General features: G+C 36.0%; 1 pseudogene across 1 annotated transcript; it reads right to left on the bottom strand.

The window, feature by feature from the left end:
• Positions 1-2,766: 2,766 nt before the first annotated feature.
• LOC309647066 (ornithine decarboxylase pseudogene) lies at positions 2,767-17,123 on the bottom strand (annotated as a pseudogene). Its single transcript has one exon. The product of its transcript is annotated as an ornithine decarboxylase pseudogene (transcript).
• Positions 17,124-17,580: the final 457 nt, after the last annotated feature.

Here is a 17,580-nt window from a genome sequence, read left to right on the forward strand (position 1 = left end):
AAAAAGTAAAGCAGTCTCTGCTGAATATAATCTTATACAAAGAAAATTCTAAAGATTTCACACACACACACAAACACACAAATGATAGAACTAATGAGCAAATTCAGTAAAGTTGTAAGATACAAAATCAACCCCCCTAAATTGGTTGTGTTTCTATACAATAACAAAGAACTATCTGAAAAGGAAATAATGAAAACAATCCCATTTACAATTACATCAAAAATAATAAAATACTTGGGAATGAATTGAATCAAGGAGGGGAAAGATACATACAATGAAAAATAGACTTTGATGAAAGAAACTGAAGAAGATTCAAATAAATGGAATGATATCCCATGTTCATGGATTGGAAGAACTAATATTGTTAAAATATCCATACTATCAAAAGCGATCTGTAGATTCAATACAATTCCTATTTAAATTTCCATGGCATTTTTCACAGAAATAGAATTTTTTCTTTAAATTTGGGTGGAACCACACCAGACCCCAAATAACCAAAGTAACCCCAAACAAGAAAACTGGAGGACTCACACTTTCTGATTTCAATCTATATTTAACATCTATAATGATCAAAATGGTGTGGTACTTGCATAAAAATAATTAGATGAATGGAACACAATTGACAGCCCAGTAATAAATCTATGTGTATATACAGTAAGCTAATACTTGACAAGGGAGCCAAGAATATACAACTGGGAAAGGATAGTCTCTTCAATACACAATGTAGGGAAAACTTGATAATGACAAGCAAAAGACAGAACCTGGACCTATATCTTACACCATACATAAAGTGAACTAGAAATGGATTAAAGTCTTAAACATAAGACCTGAACTATAAAACTCCTATAAAAAGGCATAGTAGAAATGCTGCTTTGTATGGTCTTGGGAACGATTTTTTGGATATGACACCAAAAAGCACAAGGAACAAAAGAAAAATAGAGAAATGGGACTACATCAAACTAAAAAGTTTCTGCACAGCAAAGGAAACAATCAACAAAAGGAAAAGGCAACTTATGGAATGGAAGAAAATATTTTCAAACCATATATCTAATAAGGGGTTAATACCATATATATATGTGTGTATATATGTGTGTATATATATATATATATATATATATATATATATATATATGTAATATCTGATATATCATAAAACTCAATATAAAAAAATACCCAGAAAAGAAATGTGCAAAGAACCTGAACTGACATTTTTTCCACAGAAGAGATACAAATGGCCAGCAGGTATATGAAATATGTTTAACATCACTAATCGCCAGGGAAATTCAAATCAAAACTACAATGAGATGTTACCTCGTTCCTGTTAGGATGACTTTCATTTAAAAACAAAACGAAACAAAACAAAATGTTTGATGAAGACATAGAGAAAAAGGAACCATTGGACACTGTTGGTAGGAATGTAAACTTGTACAACCTTTATGGAAAACAGTATGGAAGTTCCTCAAAAATTAAAATAGAACTACAGTATGATCCAGCAATCCCATGCTGGGTATATATCCATAGGAAATAAAACAAGTATCTTAAAGAGATATCTGAAACTCCCACATTCTTTCCAGCATTATTCATAATAGCCAAGATATGGAAACAACCAAAGCATCCATCAACAGGTGAGTATAAAGAAAATGTAGTATATATACCGAATAGAATATTATTCAGTCTTAAAAAATAGAAAAATCCTGCCATATGTGACAACATGGATGAACTTGGTGAACATTAGGCTAAGTGAGATGGCCAAACACAGAAAGATAAATACTGCATTATCTCCCTTATGTGTGGAATCTAAAATAGTTGAACTCATAACAGAGAATGGTGTTTATCAGGGGTCGGGGGCTGGGCTGGTGGTGGAAATGAGATGTTGGTCAGAGGGTACAAAATTTTAGTTATAAGATAAGCATGTTCTTGGGGGCCCAAAGTATAGCATGGTGACTATAGTTAATAGTTTATCACATATTTCAAATTTACTAAGAGGTAGATCTCAAGTTTTCTCACAATGTACACAAAAATATGGTAACTATGTGAGGTAATGGAGATTTTAATTAGCTTGACTGAGGAAATGATTTCACCTTATATACATATATCCAAACATCCTACTGTACACCTTAAATATATGCAATTTTTATTATTAATCATACTTCAATAAAGCTGCGAAAAAAGTGTAGTATGGCTCCATCCTCATGACTTAAGCACCTCCCAAAGGCCTCATCTCTGACACCATCACATTGGGATTTAGAACTCCAACATGTGAAATTTGGGGGGACACAAACATTGAGACCATCGTAATGGTGTTAAGTGCCATAAAGAAAATTAAAATCAAGGAAAGGAAATATACAGTCTCTACATACCACAGTCACATATGCCCAATGCATGGTCCCCTAGCCACATTGGAGGATGCTTATATTGAATACATTCCCTAGGTAATTACCAAGTATGAGGGAACCACTATGAGGTGGGGAAATACACAAATTACTGTTTATCATGTACTTTTCATATATATTTCTGTGCCCCATACACTCTCATTGTTTCAATTATCATAAATGTTTTTCTGCCCCTTTTAAATTAAATACCTTTGTTAATTTAGACTACATAAGTACGTATGAAAAATAGATTGTGGAAAGCTGTATTACAACATATTAATAGTGGTTTACTTTGGTTGGGAGAGTGTGGGTCATATTCTGTATATCTTTTTGTACGTTGTAAATTTTCATCCAAGGTCATATTATTTTCACTTTAATAATTGGAATTTTTAAAAAAATTTAAAGATTTATCTAACATCTTCATCATTATAATAATAGTTATTATTACAATAACTATTTCTAAAGCTTCAGTGAGTTCATTTTCTTTGTCTTATTTAAACCCTGAAAAATTAGGTTAGAGAAGTCAAGGTTAGAATATCAAAGACCTAGTACGTATATCAAAGAGTTGACAATAGCAGATTTAAATGTGTTTAATGTGAAGACTGACACCATCACATTTATTTTGAAAAAGAAAATCTGTGAGTTATATGCAGGGTGAATCGATGTGGGGAGAATCTGGAGTTGACCATGGCATGGGTGGGTGGAGATATAAGTGTAATTACAGAAGGAAGGAATTATTAAGGCTTAGCTAAAGAAGAAGGCTAAGGAGACATTTTGGAAATTAGGATAACCAAAAGTTCACTTAATTCACTATTTTGTATAGAACTAATCCTATATTCCTTGTCAAGAAGGCTCCAGGTTGATAACCCTCAACCACCCTCCATACTAAATCGCCTATTCGCTATGTATTCCAAATACGTACACATAATTCCAGCCCCACATGGTTCTAACATTTCTATAGTGGGTTTTCAGATGAATTTTATTTCACAAATTTTCATTAATAAACGTATGTTACAGGAGAAAATAATAAAAAATAAGGTCTCAAGTTTAAATAAAGCAGTATATTTTTACTTTGTGGGAACCGTTGTGGTTTCAGGAAACTGTGTCCTATTAGTTTTGCCCCCTTTAAGGTTTTTAACCTAACCATGTTCCTTATTTAAAATAATATCAAAACAATTTCCAATAAACACTAGATGAACGGATAATAAATATATTAATAGGATTTCCTTCACATTTGTTGAGGAGGGTATTCCATAGCTTTCCTGTATGTGGTCAATTTTGAAAAACAGTGGTTCAGGGTTATATGCTCACATATGTTTCTAACTTGACTGGTTAGCTATTTACTATTCAGCTTGTTGAAGGTCTGTCTAATTGGATAGAAAAGGTGTAGTCACTCACCACAACATAAAATATTGGAAGATGACATGGACAAAGCATTTTACTAGTCCCTTGGGAAAGAAAATTGCTTGTCTGTAATTGTTTTGCTCTCTGAAGAAATATATCAGACTGCCATTTCCACATGGATTTTCTGGATATAGTGTGACCTACTATTTTAATGTCAATGGAAACAAGCCATTGCAGAGTTTCTCAGCCTTTTGTATGCTCTAGTTAACCTGAGGAAACTTTAAGCTATAATTTGTAGAGAAAGACTGCGGCATGACATGGAAGAAGTAGGGACTGATTTGTAAGTCATGTCCCAGCATACAGGTGACAAATTATAGACAGAAGCATTGGGAATAAGAAACAAGAAAAGTAAAAGTAAAATATGCACCTATCACCTTACCTAAAAACAGACAGTGTAGTGGGACATTGATTAAATAAATGTCATAAAATTTCAGACTATTGTCTGGAGCCTGGGTGAGAAGCATAACTAATTGTTCATTCATTTAATGACTAGTTGTTACTCACCTACAATGTATCAGATACTGTGCTAAGCAATGGAGACATATTAGTGAGCAAGATAGACATGGTCCCTGCATTTACATAGAATATACAATTAAATAACCAATTGCAATGACATATGTTGGAGATAGATAAACTGGACTTTGAGACCCGTACAAGGTCATCTTATCTCATTACGGGAGCTCTTAGAAGGACTAAAATGCATGAAAAATAAATAAGGGGTTCAGTGGACAGAAGCTTTAGGGGGTTCCAGAAAGAGAGAACAGTATATGGGAAAGCCAGAGAGAAAAGAAACAGGGCTGAGCGGAATTAAGTTCAGGATGACTGGAATTTGGTACTGGGCAGGGGGTTGAGACAAGGGTTGTGAGCCAAGCAGGTAGCAGGCACAGAGCATCATGTTAAATTAGAACTGACACCCAAGTCCGAATGCATTCTTCTTTCTACAATGATTTAGCAAATGCCTAACATTTTAAGATACAAAGATAAAATATTTTCTAAACTCTAGTATCTTCAATTTGGTAAGATGGAAAATCAAATGAAACCAACAGTAATACAAAGTGAAAATTCATATGATTGTAAGAGTCTGAATCTCTAAAGAAATACAGAAGTAGGAAAATAAGGAGGAAAGTCTCAGGACTGAAAAAGGTTAAAGAGGTGATTCTTGGATCTAGTCTTAAAGAGCTGTGGGGAGTTGGTTAAGGACGGGAAGCAGTGGGGACATCATGTCCAGTGGTTTAGAGACATGAGAGAACAAGATATATTCAGAACTGTGAGTGGAATGTTTTTACTACAGTAGCATTTTCCAAAGTACGCCTCAGAAAACATCCTGTAAGATGATCTGGTAACACGTGTATTGTCTATCCCCTTCCTGGAAAGTCACAATACCCATTAGCATATTAAAAGATCTGAAAATACCTACAGTGAAGAAAGCTCTTTATCTGATCCAGCACTTTGCAAAATTGCTTGATCACAGAATTTCCTCTATTACCATCCTTTTTTTTTTTTTTTTTGGTTTATAACCTTTTATCAATCTATGAAACACACTTTGAAATTGATAGCAGAACTTACACTGAGTGACAGGGAGTGTCAGAGGATGAGGCTATAGGAGTAGCTGCTAGAGGTCAGATCACAAAGGCCTTGGTCTGCCAGACTCCTTGTTAGGGAAGAGCATACCTGATTTTTCTTCCAAGTGACAGGAGCTCCACCGGGTGACATACCCAGCCTTACTAACTCACTCTACTCTAAGGAGGTTGTGTGGAACCACCTCTTTGAGAGGTAAATTTAGATATATTTAAATGGAAGTATTGGCATATCTTCACCATTCCTCCTCTTTTTAAACTTAATTTTTTTTCACTGTCATAAGATTTTTTCACTGTGGTAAAGATCTATTTTCTTTACAAATTTTAAGTGCAAAACACAGTATTGTCAACTATAGAATCAATGCTATACAGCAGATATCTAAAAGCTAATTATCTTGCATAACTGAAATTTTATACCTATTGAAAAGCAACTCCCCATTTCCCCCTCCCCTCAGCCCCGAGAAACCACCATTCTACTCTCTGTTTTTATGTGTTTGACTATTTTAGATAACTCATATAAGTGGTATCATGCAGTATATCCTTCAATGAGTGGTTTATTTCACTTAGCATAATGTCCTCAAGATTAATCCATATTGCCAAATATGGCAGTATTTTCTTCCTTTTTTCAGGGCTAATATGTATACTACATATTTTCATTTGATATGTATACTACATTTTCTTTATCCATTCACCCATTGATGGATAATAAGTTGCTTCCACATCTTGGCTACTGTGAATAATTCTGGGACCATGGGAATGCAGATATCTCTTTGAGACAGTTATTTCATTTGTTTTGGATAAATATCCATAATTAGGATTGCTGGATCATATGGTATTACTATTTTTAATCTTTTGGGGAAACTCCATACTGTTTTCCATAGTGACTGCACCATTTAAATTTCCACCAACAGTGCACAATTTCTCTACATCCTCATCAACACCTGTCATTTCTTTTTTTGTTGTTTTGTTTTGTTTTGTTTTGTTGGTAACAGCCATCCTAACAAGTGTGAGGTGATATCTCATTGTGGTTTTGATTTACATTTCTCTGATGATTAGTCATGTTGAGTATCTTTTCATGTGACTGTTGACCATTTGTATATCTTCTTTGAGAAATGTCTATTCAAGTCCTCTGCCCATTTTTAAAAATTGTGTCATTTATTTTTTTACTATTAAGTTGGAGGGGTTCCTCGTGTGTTTTGGTTATTAACCTTTTCTCAGGTATATAGTTTGCAAATATTTTCTCCCATTCCATAGGTTGCCTTTTTATTGTGTTCATCATTCTTTGCTTTGTAGAAGCTTTTTGATTTGATGCAGTCCCACTAATCTATTTTTTGTTTTTGTTGCCTATGCTTTTGGTGTCATATCCAAGAAGTCATTGCCAGACTAATATCTGGCATAAAGACAGACATATAGACCAATGCAACAGAATAGAGAGCCCAAAAATAAACTCAGGTGTACATCACCAGTCAACAAGGGAACCAAGAATACTCAAAGGATAGTCTCTTCAACATATATTGTTGGGACAACTGGATATCCACATCCAAAAGAATGAAATTGTATACTTATATTAAACCATACACAAAAATCAACTCAAAATGGATTAAAGACTTAAACATAAGACCTGAAACTGTAAAACTCCTAGGGGAAACCATTGTTCCTCTTGAAGTGTACTGCCAGCAGGGAGCACCTTCTCCAGGGTGGGAAGACTTGCTCTAGTTTAGCTCTGCCTGGGGCTGGGAGGGTAAATTTTCTGATTATAGGATTCAAGGTTAAGAGACACACTTGACTGCTAGTATAAACTATATATTCATCATAGCTTCATCAGTAATAAAGGAGGTGTTTTAGTTACCTATTTCTCATTCTTGTATTTTATTTCTTATTATCTTTCCAATTTGGCAGGTAAGAAGGTGATATTTATTGTCTTCCAAGAGATCCAGACATTAAAGAATTTGATCTCTATTCTGTAGGTAATTGGGAGTCACTGAAGTATTTTACCAGTGAGTAACATGGTCAGATTTGCATTTGGCAGCTTTAGTGGCAGTGTAGAAGATATGCTGAAGGGGGCACACATGGAAGCTGAAAAACCAATTAAAAAGGATGGCAGGAATCCAGGCAAGAAATGATCAGATCTTGAACTACACCAATGGCAGTGGTAATATGGATAAGGAGATATAGACATGGAATATACTTAGAAAGTTCAATCAACAGGAGACATTATGTGTGTGATGTAAAAGAGAGAAAATCTAGGACAACTCACAGATTTTTGAATGGAGGTGAATTATATTTGGTTTGATGAAAATGTAAAACTCTATTTCCAGCACACTGAGCTGCGCATGCTTTAGAAACATCCAAGTAGAGATGTACAGTTGTTACATATATATTTTTCTGAAGTTCAGAGACATTTATAGTCTAGAAATGCACACGTGGAAGCTGTTCATATTTAGTGGTACTTGGAGTCATAGTGTCAATCACTCTTAAGGAGACCGTGTGGGTAACAGTCCTACTCAGTATCAATACTTAACACTTGTTATGTGCCCAGTGTGTACCAGCACTATGTTAAATACTTTGCCCACATGGTCTCATTTAATCCTCATGATAGCTCTTTAAGGTGAATAATATTACCATTATTTTACAAATGAAACTGAAGAGTTTCCACTTGTTTTGCAACTAATAATTTGTTTGCTTCATAATTATTCTCATGATAGTTTAAATGTATCTGATAAAATACACTTGAAATCAGACACATAGATATGTCTTTGTGGTTTGCTTTTGAAATTATTTTTTGCAGGGGTATATATATTCAAAGAATGTTGCTGTGTAATGCCTTTTGACAAATTTAATTTTAATCAGGGTTGGGGTTTTTCAGTCTGTTATGGGAATAAAGAATAGAAAATCATGGTGCTGTCATTCTCTTTTTGTTTCTCTATCAAAGGTCAAATTCAGAAGCATACTGCTATAGCAATTATGAGTCAGAAACGCAGTTCCCTGCTAGAATTCTAGTCAGGAAGTAAGTAAAAAAAGGAAGAATATACTTATTTTCTACATGCATTTGGGGGAAGGAAGTGGTCCAAGATCTAGAATTTGATGAAAATCACTTACTTTGAAGTCTAAGGTACAGAGCTAAATGAGTTTGTGGCCCCTTGCATAGGGGGAGTTATTTGGATAGTAAAGCTTAGAGAAAGCCTCTGTATCCATGAGTTTTAATGGCAGATGTACCAGCAGATGAACATTATCTTAAAAATCAATCCACTCCAAAAGGCAAGTTAATGTTGCAGAGTTATCAGCAATTGTTTATGTATCATTTGATTTCTGAGCTTTAAAGTTGATTAACAATAGTATTTCTTTTCTAATCAGCTTTTTTATTATTGCTCTGTCTGGCTGGCTTTGAATAATTTATGCAAAAATAATTCTTTTCTGTGTACATATATATACATTCCGAAAAATCTGAAAATAGAAAAATAAATATGGAGCTTACCTAGTGGGAAACAACATGGAAGAAAACCCTTAACACCAGTTGGTGACTTGATGTCAGCTGTAATTGCAGAATGCAGGCCAAAAGTAACAGTGATAAGGTGACCATCTTGGTCAAAGTTAAGAGATACATTGGTACCCCACATTATGGCTGCACTGTTACCTGGAATCATTGATAACTGACTACATATAGAGATACAGTTGATTTCTTTTGCATTCTGCAGCATGCAGTAGAGAGTGCTTTGGCTGACATAAAAAAAAAAAAAATATATTGATGTTCTTCTCTTGTCCTTCCCCATCTCCTTTTTGAAGTGCCTATACACAGGGAGCTTTGCCTGGAGGCTTGAATGGACTCCCAGTGCCAGTCTTCCTCTTAACCAAGCTCAGGCAGGTCAGAGGGATTTCAACACCCTGAGGGTTTGGTTGTAATTTTGGAGTCTGTATAACTGATATATTTTCATTCCTAGCACATTTGTCTATTTTTCCTTTTACTGTGCAGTCTATTTGATTTTTGAAATCCACAAAAAAGAAAAAGAAAAAAAAAGTTTGACTTGGGTAAATAGCTGTGATTTCTCTATTTAATACAACTCATAAAGTTGGAGTAAACTGAAGCTGGCCATACATTCTCCTTGTCAGTAGCACGGGCTTTTGAATCAGGCAGATGGATTCAGGATTCACTAATTATTGCATAATATGACTATAAGCAAGTTACTAAACTTCTGATATGTTTTTGTTTTTTAAATTCTAAAATTGAGTTAATTCTGTGTAATAGGTTTTTTTTTTTAACTTTTCTTTAATGGAGTATAATTGCTTTACAATGTTGTGTTAGTTTCTGCTGTACAATGAAGTGAGTCAGCTATATGTATACATATATTCCCTTCCTCTTGGACCTCCCTCCCACCCCCCTACCTCACCCATCTAGGTTGTCACAGAACACTGAGCTAAACTTCCTGTGCTTTATAGCATGTTCCCACTAGCTACCTATTTTACGTATGGTACTGTATATATATCATTCTTAGTCTTCCAGTTTGTCCAACCCTCTCCTCTCCCACTGTGTCCACATGTCCTTTCTCTATGTCTGTGTCTCTATTCCTGCCTTGCAAATATGTTCATCTGTACCATTTTTCTAGATTCCACATATATGTGTTAATATACAATATTTGTTTTTCCTCTTTCTGGCTTACTTCACTCTGTATGACAGACTCTTGGTCTAACCACATCTCTACAAATGACCCAATTTCATTCCTTTTTATGGCTGAGTAATATTCCATTGTATATAGGTACCACATCTTCTTTATCTGTTCATCTGTCAATGGACATTTAGGTTGTTTCCATGTCCTGGCTATTGTACATAGTGCTGCAACGAATATTGGGGTACATGTGTCCTTTTGAATTATGGTTTTCTCAGAGTATATGCCTAGTAATTGGATTGCTGGGTCATATGGTACTATTTTTAGTTTTTTAAGGAACCTCCATACTGTTCTCCATAGAGGCTGTATCAATTTACATTCTCACCAACAGTGCAAGACGGTTCCCTTTTCTCCACACCCTCTCCAGCATTTACTGTTTGTAGATTTTTTGATGATGGCCATTCTGACTGGTGTGAGGTGATACCTCATTGTAGTTTTGATTTGCATTTCTCTAATAATCAGTGATGTTGAACATCCTTTCTTGTGCCCCTTGGCCATATGTATGTCCTCCTTGGAGAGATGTCTATTTAGGTCTTCTGCCCATTTTTTGATTGGGTTGTTTTATTGATATTGAACTCCATGAGCTGTTTATATATTTTGTAGATTAATCCTTTGTCTGTTGCTTCACTGGCAAATATTTTCTCCCATTCTGAGTGTTGTCTTTTCATCTTGTTTATGGTTTCCTTGGCTGTGCAAAAGCTTTTAAGTTTAATTAGGTCCCATTTCTTTATTTTTGTTTTTATTTTCATTACTAAATGTAATGAGCTATTGTGTGCAAAGTGCTTAGGACAGAGTCTGATCCTCAAGAGGTAAACAGAGTGTGCCTAGAGCATTATCCATTTGGCCTTAGGTTTGATCTCTCTTGAGTCAAACTGCCTGGCATAAAATATAGACTCCACACTTTAGCAGCTTTGACCTTAGATAAATTACATAACATCTCTCTGGCTCAATTTCCCCTTTTCCTAAGAGCGGTTCATAATAGGATCTAGTCTTTAGGTTCATGAGAAGATTAAATGAGTAAAGCTCTTAGAATGGCTGTAAACACATGTGGAACCCTCAATAAATGTTTTTGGTAAAATGGATTATATTATATATCAAAATTACCATCACTGTGTGGTGCTGTCAAAGATATCATGGGAAACTGTAATGAGAGCTTGATTTTTTATCCAATGAAGTTTATGCTCAATAGCAAGTTATGTTAGTTATCAAGATAAATTGGAGAGTTGGGGGTCTGTCCAAAGACAGAGCTGTCTGCAGTCATACAGCAAAGTAATGAATACTCTGGTACTGTATTTAAATACCTTTTACTCTGAGTCTAGTGCTTATTCTAAACAGCTCATAGTACTACATGAAGATGGTCAGCATAATATCAATCTAAGGGTTTACATTAAACACACTTTCTGGAGTTAAAGGGAGTGAACAAGAACTAAAGCAGAAGCATTCCTTAACAAACACTTTTCATTGTTATGCAAGTTACATTATGCAGAAAATAACATATCTCATTTTTCACGCAGTTTAATAGTCTGCCAGTTATCATTTGGCAGATCAAACTATAAATCTTTTACACAATTTGAGGAGGCTTATGGCATCCATTACTTCTTTCAATTATTTAAAAAGCTTCTAGTAATCTTTTTTCCTTTGTAGTTAACGAGCTGCCAAACTCTAAGTTTTACAGTAGAAACTGAGTGTATCATTTTACTTGTATTTCAATAGATGTTTATTTGCATTAGATTATGAAAGGTTAGTGCTGAATTCCAAATAAGTATAGAATCAGGTTTTATCCGTACTTGCCAAAATCCTTTCCAGTTCATGATCTTTCAAACTATATCTTATAAGCACAAGTGGCCTTTGTTGATTTAAATGAAGCATAAGAATATTTTTTAGTTTAGTCCCAAAGCTGTACATTTAAAAAAAACCCTCATATAAGTTCTATAAATTTTCATAGGAAATAAAAATATGTACTGATTCAGAAATTATTCTTCTCATCTCTACAGGAAGTGAAATTAAAGCAGTCTCAATTGATGAAATGCAGCATGGTGCAGAGGGTGGCAGGGCTCTTGGCTGTGGCTCTTCTGTCCTTGTGGCTTTGTGAGGCAGGAGTAGGATGGTAATTGAAGGACTTCTCACTTCTATGTCTGCCTTCTTCTTGGGTATGTGACAAATTTCTGTCATGCCTTTTGAGGTTGTGTTGCTGGGTGACTATCTTTTTCATCTGTCATAGTGTGGAAGTTGCTCTCATGGAAACAGTTTCTGATGACATCTGAGGAGTACCTCTGCAAATAACCCAAGGCAGTTTCTCCATTTCTTCAAAGCATCATGGCTGTGCCAAGGCCACTGGTTCTTAGTTCTGTATTTTTGCTTCCCAAATTACTTATGCACTTACTTCTGGCTAATGGAGCCTCCTATGATCAAGGCACTGCACTAGGATACCCTTATTCCAACAAATGGCGTAATAGCACTTATAAATAAAAGTGAGTGCCTATATTTTTAATATGTCAAAAAAAAAAACCCATATATACATCGAACACAAACAACAAGGGAACTCTTCTCCATGCTTTGGGCTCAAGAGAGTAGTGTGCTAAGTGAAATAAGTCAGACAGAGAAAGACAAATACCATCTGATCTATCTTATATGTGGAATAAAAAATAACAAAACAAAATAAAAAACCAAGCTCATAGATAAAGACAACAGATTGGTGTTTGCTGGAGGCAAGAGGTGGGGGTAGGAGAAATGAGTGAAGGGGATCAAAAGTTTAAAAAAAAGAGAAAAATCAACATTGATTCACAAGTACGGTCACAATTAAAAATGCATGGGCTAATAAATACGTTATAAAAAAGGTTAACCTAACTGGTAATAAAAAAGAGAAATTAAAAAAATGGGATACTAGAGTGTCTGGATCAAGATGGTGGAGTAGGAAGATCCTGAGCTCACGTTATCCCAAGAACTTACGGAAACTACAACTACATATAGAACAACTATCTCTGAGAACAACCTGAAGACTAGCAGGACAGATTTCCTACAATTAAGGACCTGCAGAAGTCCCCCGAAGGGCAAGGCGTCTAGCCCCATGTTGGGCTCCCTAACAGGGGAGACTTGCACTGGAAGATGAGCCCCCATACTTCTGCCTTTGAAAAATATAGGGCTTATATTTGGGAGAGCCTGAGGGTTGTGGGAAGCCAAGACTCTACTCTTGAAGGGCTCATACACAAACTTACTTGCTCCAAGTCCCAGCACAGGGGCAACAGCTTGAAAAAACATCCAGGTCATATAAGAAGGAGATTCATTTGCTAATTTTAGGGAGTGTGCCAGAAGGGCAGGGATCTGGTGGGACTTTCTCCATGGACAAAAATGCTGGCAGGCTCCATTTTTTTGGAACAGTCCTTCTGCCTAGCTTGCCTGGTGCTGGTGGGTACCATTTCTCTCACTCTTCATCAACCTAACACCATGTGCTCTTTCCCGGCATTCCCCTGAGGACTCCCCCACCCAAACCACCCACCCTGGCCAGCTCCTCCTAAGTGACTCCCCCCCCACCTGGCAGGCCACCCTGGTCAGGACTAGTGCCTCTTCAAAGTGGCTCCTGCTCCAGGGAGCCAGCCTTGCTCTACATGGTGGGCAACCTCTGCCAGCACTGGTCTCCCTCCAAAGTAGCTCCCACTCTGGCCAACCCCCCACACCAGCGTTCCTGTGACAGATGTCATCAGGCCTTGCAGCCAGTCATTCAGTGCCCAGCCCTGCATTATCAGCACACCTGCAGCAGTTACAGCCAGGTCTCATAGACAGCTGGCTGGGGGCTAGTCCCTCCCACCAGCATAATAGCAGTAGTTGAGGCTGGGCTTTGTAGCCAACCCCACCCACCAGCATGCCTGAAGGAATCAGCTCAAACACAACATCCTCAGATCCGGAAAAGCTACCACCAACATCAAGCAAATACATGTGGAAATAAACCTCAGCTACCATGTCAAAGACACAGCAGGCATCAGAGACGGCTTGCATGAAAGTCTCAGGATCAGTACAGACATTTTCCATGTGGAAGCTGACACCAATGAACTCAATATTTAGCTCTTTTGTCCATTCCAAAAGGAGCCTGTTAATTTTGACTCTGGTGCCAAATTTCACACTGAGGTGACAGACTGCTTTGGAATCATCAGTGGCAACACACAAAACCAACTTTGCCTTTGGATGTGTCCTGGCAACTTTCATCAACTCAACTTCACTATCAAAAGTCATCATCTGGATTCCATTATCAGCAACATACTTAATCTGAGACACTTGTTTACAAGAATTCGCATGTCTCTGGAGGCACCCTGAGACTCTGCACCAATTGTATTTCGGTCATGCAGGCACAGTCAAATCCTGTTCTGATGGAAGCTAAGGTCTTCACTGTGGTTCTGCTATCATTGCATTTGACTGCATAAAAGGGGATGACCAGAGGAAGAGCTTTTAACAATCTCAGTTATTTCTTTAGAATGTCTCCCAGGTCTACAACATAGAAGGCAGTCTTATTATCAGAACGAGAAATTTCATTAATTTTTTTTTGGTCCAGAATGTCCTTGCAGTAAAGCCTTTATTCAGGAAATGGCAGTCAAACTGTTCATTACCAAAGTTGTTCATAGTTTCTTGATGTCCTTCTGAAACACAACAAAACAGAAAATTAAGACATGGATATTAAAGAAATTGTTGCCAGCTTTTTACCAAAAGCAGTTCTCCAGGAATTGCAAGTCCCACTGAAAATGCGTGTGCCCTCAGTACAGCAGTGGAAGTGTTCTGATAAACACAGAATTTGCTGTTCACCTTAGAATGCGTGGGTACTACAGGCCGGCCCCATGGAGATGTCACTTTCTAGTATGCAGGACCACAGGCTGCCCCACTGCTGTCCCCATTGTCCCCGTCAGCTACCCATCCAGCCACTGGCCGCTTTGCCTCTCCCACAGAGGATTGCCGGCCCAAGGTTGTGCTGGAGTGCTGGCAGAGGGTTCATGGTGGTGGAAGCTGAGGGGATTGACCTTAAAGGGACTTCTTTAAATGGAAAAGAAAAGGCCATAGCTGGAAACAAGAAACTTATGAAAGAAAAAAATCTCACGATAAAAGCAAACATACAGTAAAGGTAGTGGATCAAACATCTATAAAATTAGCATGAAGGTTAAAAGACAAGTACAGTGAAATCATTTATCCCTAAAATAGTTGAGTCACACAAAATAAAAAGATGTAAAATATGACATCAAAAGCATTAAATGATGGAGGGGCAGTAGAAATGTGCTGCTTTGAGAATGCACACAAATTTAAGTCACTGTCAACTTAAAATAGATTGCTATATACATAGGTTGTTATGTATGACCTTCATGGTAACCACAAAACAAAAAACTATAACAGATATACAAAAAATAAAGAAAAAGAAATGTAGACATAACACTAAAGAAAGTCATCAAATCACAAGGGAAGATAAAAAGAGAAGCAGAAAGGAACAGAGAAGAGCTACAAAAACAATCAGAACACAAGTAACAAAATGTAAATAATTACATACCTATCAACATTTATTTTTTAAATTTTTTATTATTTTTGCAGTTGTCACCTTTTATTTATTTTTATTTTTATTTTTTTTAACATCTTTATTGGGATATAATTGCTTTACAATGGTCTGTTAGTTTCTGCTTTATAACAAAGCAAATCAGCTATACATATACATATACTTTATACATTTACTTTAAATGTAAATGGACTAAATGTTCCAATCAAAAAGACAGGGTGGATGAATGGATAAAAAAATAAGATAATTAACTTTTGTCATTTTGAAGTATTTCTATATTTCAAGTTATTTTTATGCAAATAGTATTATAAAAATTCATTTCCAAATGCTACTTAAAAGAACAAACCCTTATGTGTTTTAATTTTATACAAAGTTTTTATATTTTTCTGAAACATGGTATTAAAATATGTAAATATATTGTTTATCATAGGTATAAACAACAGAAGGAAGGAAAAAGTACAAAGAGCCTTCTATAATACATTTTTCTTCAGCTCTAGCTTGTAATACTAACTTTATCATAAAACAATGCCCTTAGCACCATCTAACAAGTCACCAAATCCTGTCTGACTTTTCTTTGTAGTATCGTTTATTATTTATGCACATTCACCTAATTTCTTTGCTATCATGTATGACGAAACTATTATAAATGAATTTATGTCCACTTTTTTATTTCCTAAATATAACTTTCTACAGGTAAAATTTCCAAGTAAAATGTTATGAACTTGTAAAACAAAATTAGTTTTTAGCCATTGGGAGATTACAAAAACAAGTAAACCATGACCTTTCTCTGAACTCTACATTCATGTACTGAGCCATCTTTTTGGCATCTTCTACTTACCATACCCAAAATAGAACTCTCAGTTTCCTTTGCCCACCTGCCTCATTCCCAATGACTCTAAAGCTGTTTCTTTTCCATTTCCTTCTCTCTCCATAAATCAGACAAGGATTCATTGAAGTGACAAGCTTAGGCATTATACTTAATACTTTCTATCCCTTTTACACCTGAATATCAGTAAGTCTTTTCAGGGTTAACTCCAAAATATACCTTGGTTTTGTCTGCTTCATTCCCTTCACACTGACGTCAATCTCTGAGCAAGTCACCATAACTTCCCACTTGGGTACTGTGATAGCCTCCTTTGTAGGTTCTCAGCGTCCACTACTTCTGCCTTCCAGTCTGGTATTTACGTAGCTGCTGGAATACTCTTTTCAAAACACAAACTGAAGTTCATTTGTTCTCCAGTTAAATCGGCTTACTGATTTACCATTGCTCTTCTAATAGCATCTAAACTCAAACAAACAAACAAAAAAACTAAACTCCTTAGCAAGTCCACAGGTACCTTGGGGGATCTGGCCCTGCCCATTCTTCCCAAAGTCCAGACTTCTCATTGTTCTCTGGCTATCCAAATCTCTGGTCAGCTTCTCTTTTCTCCCTCAGGATTTCTGATCTTTGCACATGTGCTTATTTCTATTTGGACAGTTCTTTTCCAACTATTCTTGTCACAAAAATATATGGCTGGCTCCTCCTCATACTTCTGTTTACCCTTAAATATTCTTCCCTGAGAGAAGCTTCCCATGAACAACCAGTGTCAAGAGCTCTACATCCTCACCACACACACAAAACATTTTCCTTTTTCAACAGAGTATATAATTATGCATTTAATGTTTATTTTTTAATACTAAGGGAATTACAGCTCATGCTCAGTCTGTCATTCTGAACAAAGACCTCAAATTCATTTTTGAAACTCAAATGCAGTTGCTGCTATGTGATCTTATAAAATATTTAAAATTTTTGGTCATAGAAATAATATATATTAATTGTGAAAATATTCAACATTTACTTGGAAAACATTTACCTTAATTCCCACAACTTTGATGTCATCACAGTTAACATTTTTGTGACCATCATTTCAAGTATCTCTTCAATACCATATTCAAACACATTTACACTTATATAAATGAAATCATAACATGCATGCTCTGTATGGACATTTATTTTAAAATGTCATTTAGAAATTTGACTTATTTCCACCTTTCCTTCCTCC

Source organism: Balaenoptera physalus, assembly GCF_965194825.1.
Source record: "Balaenoptera physalus genome assembly, chromosome: 17".
NCBI lineage: Eukaryota > Metazoa > Chordata > Mammalia > Artiodactyla > Balaenopteridae > Balaenoptera > Balaenoptera physalus.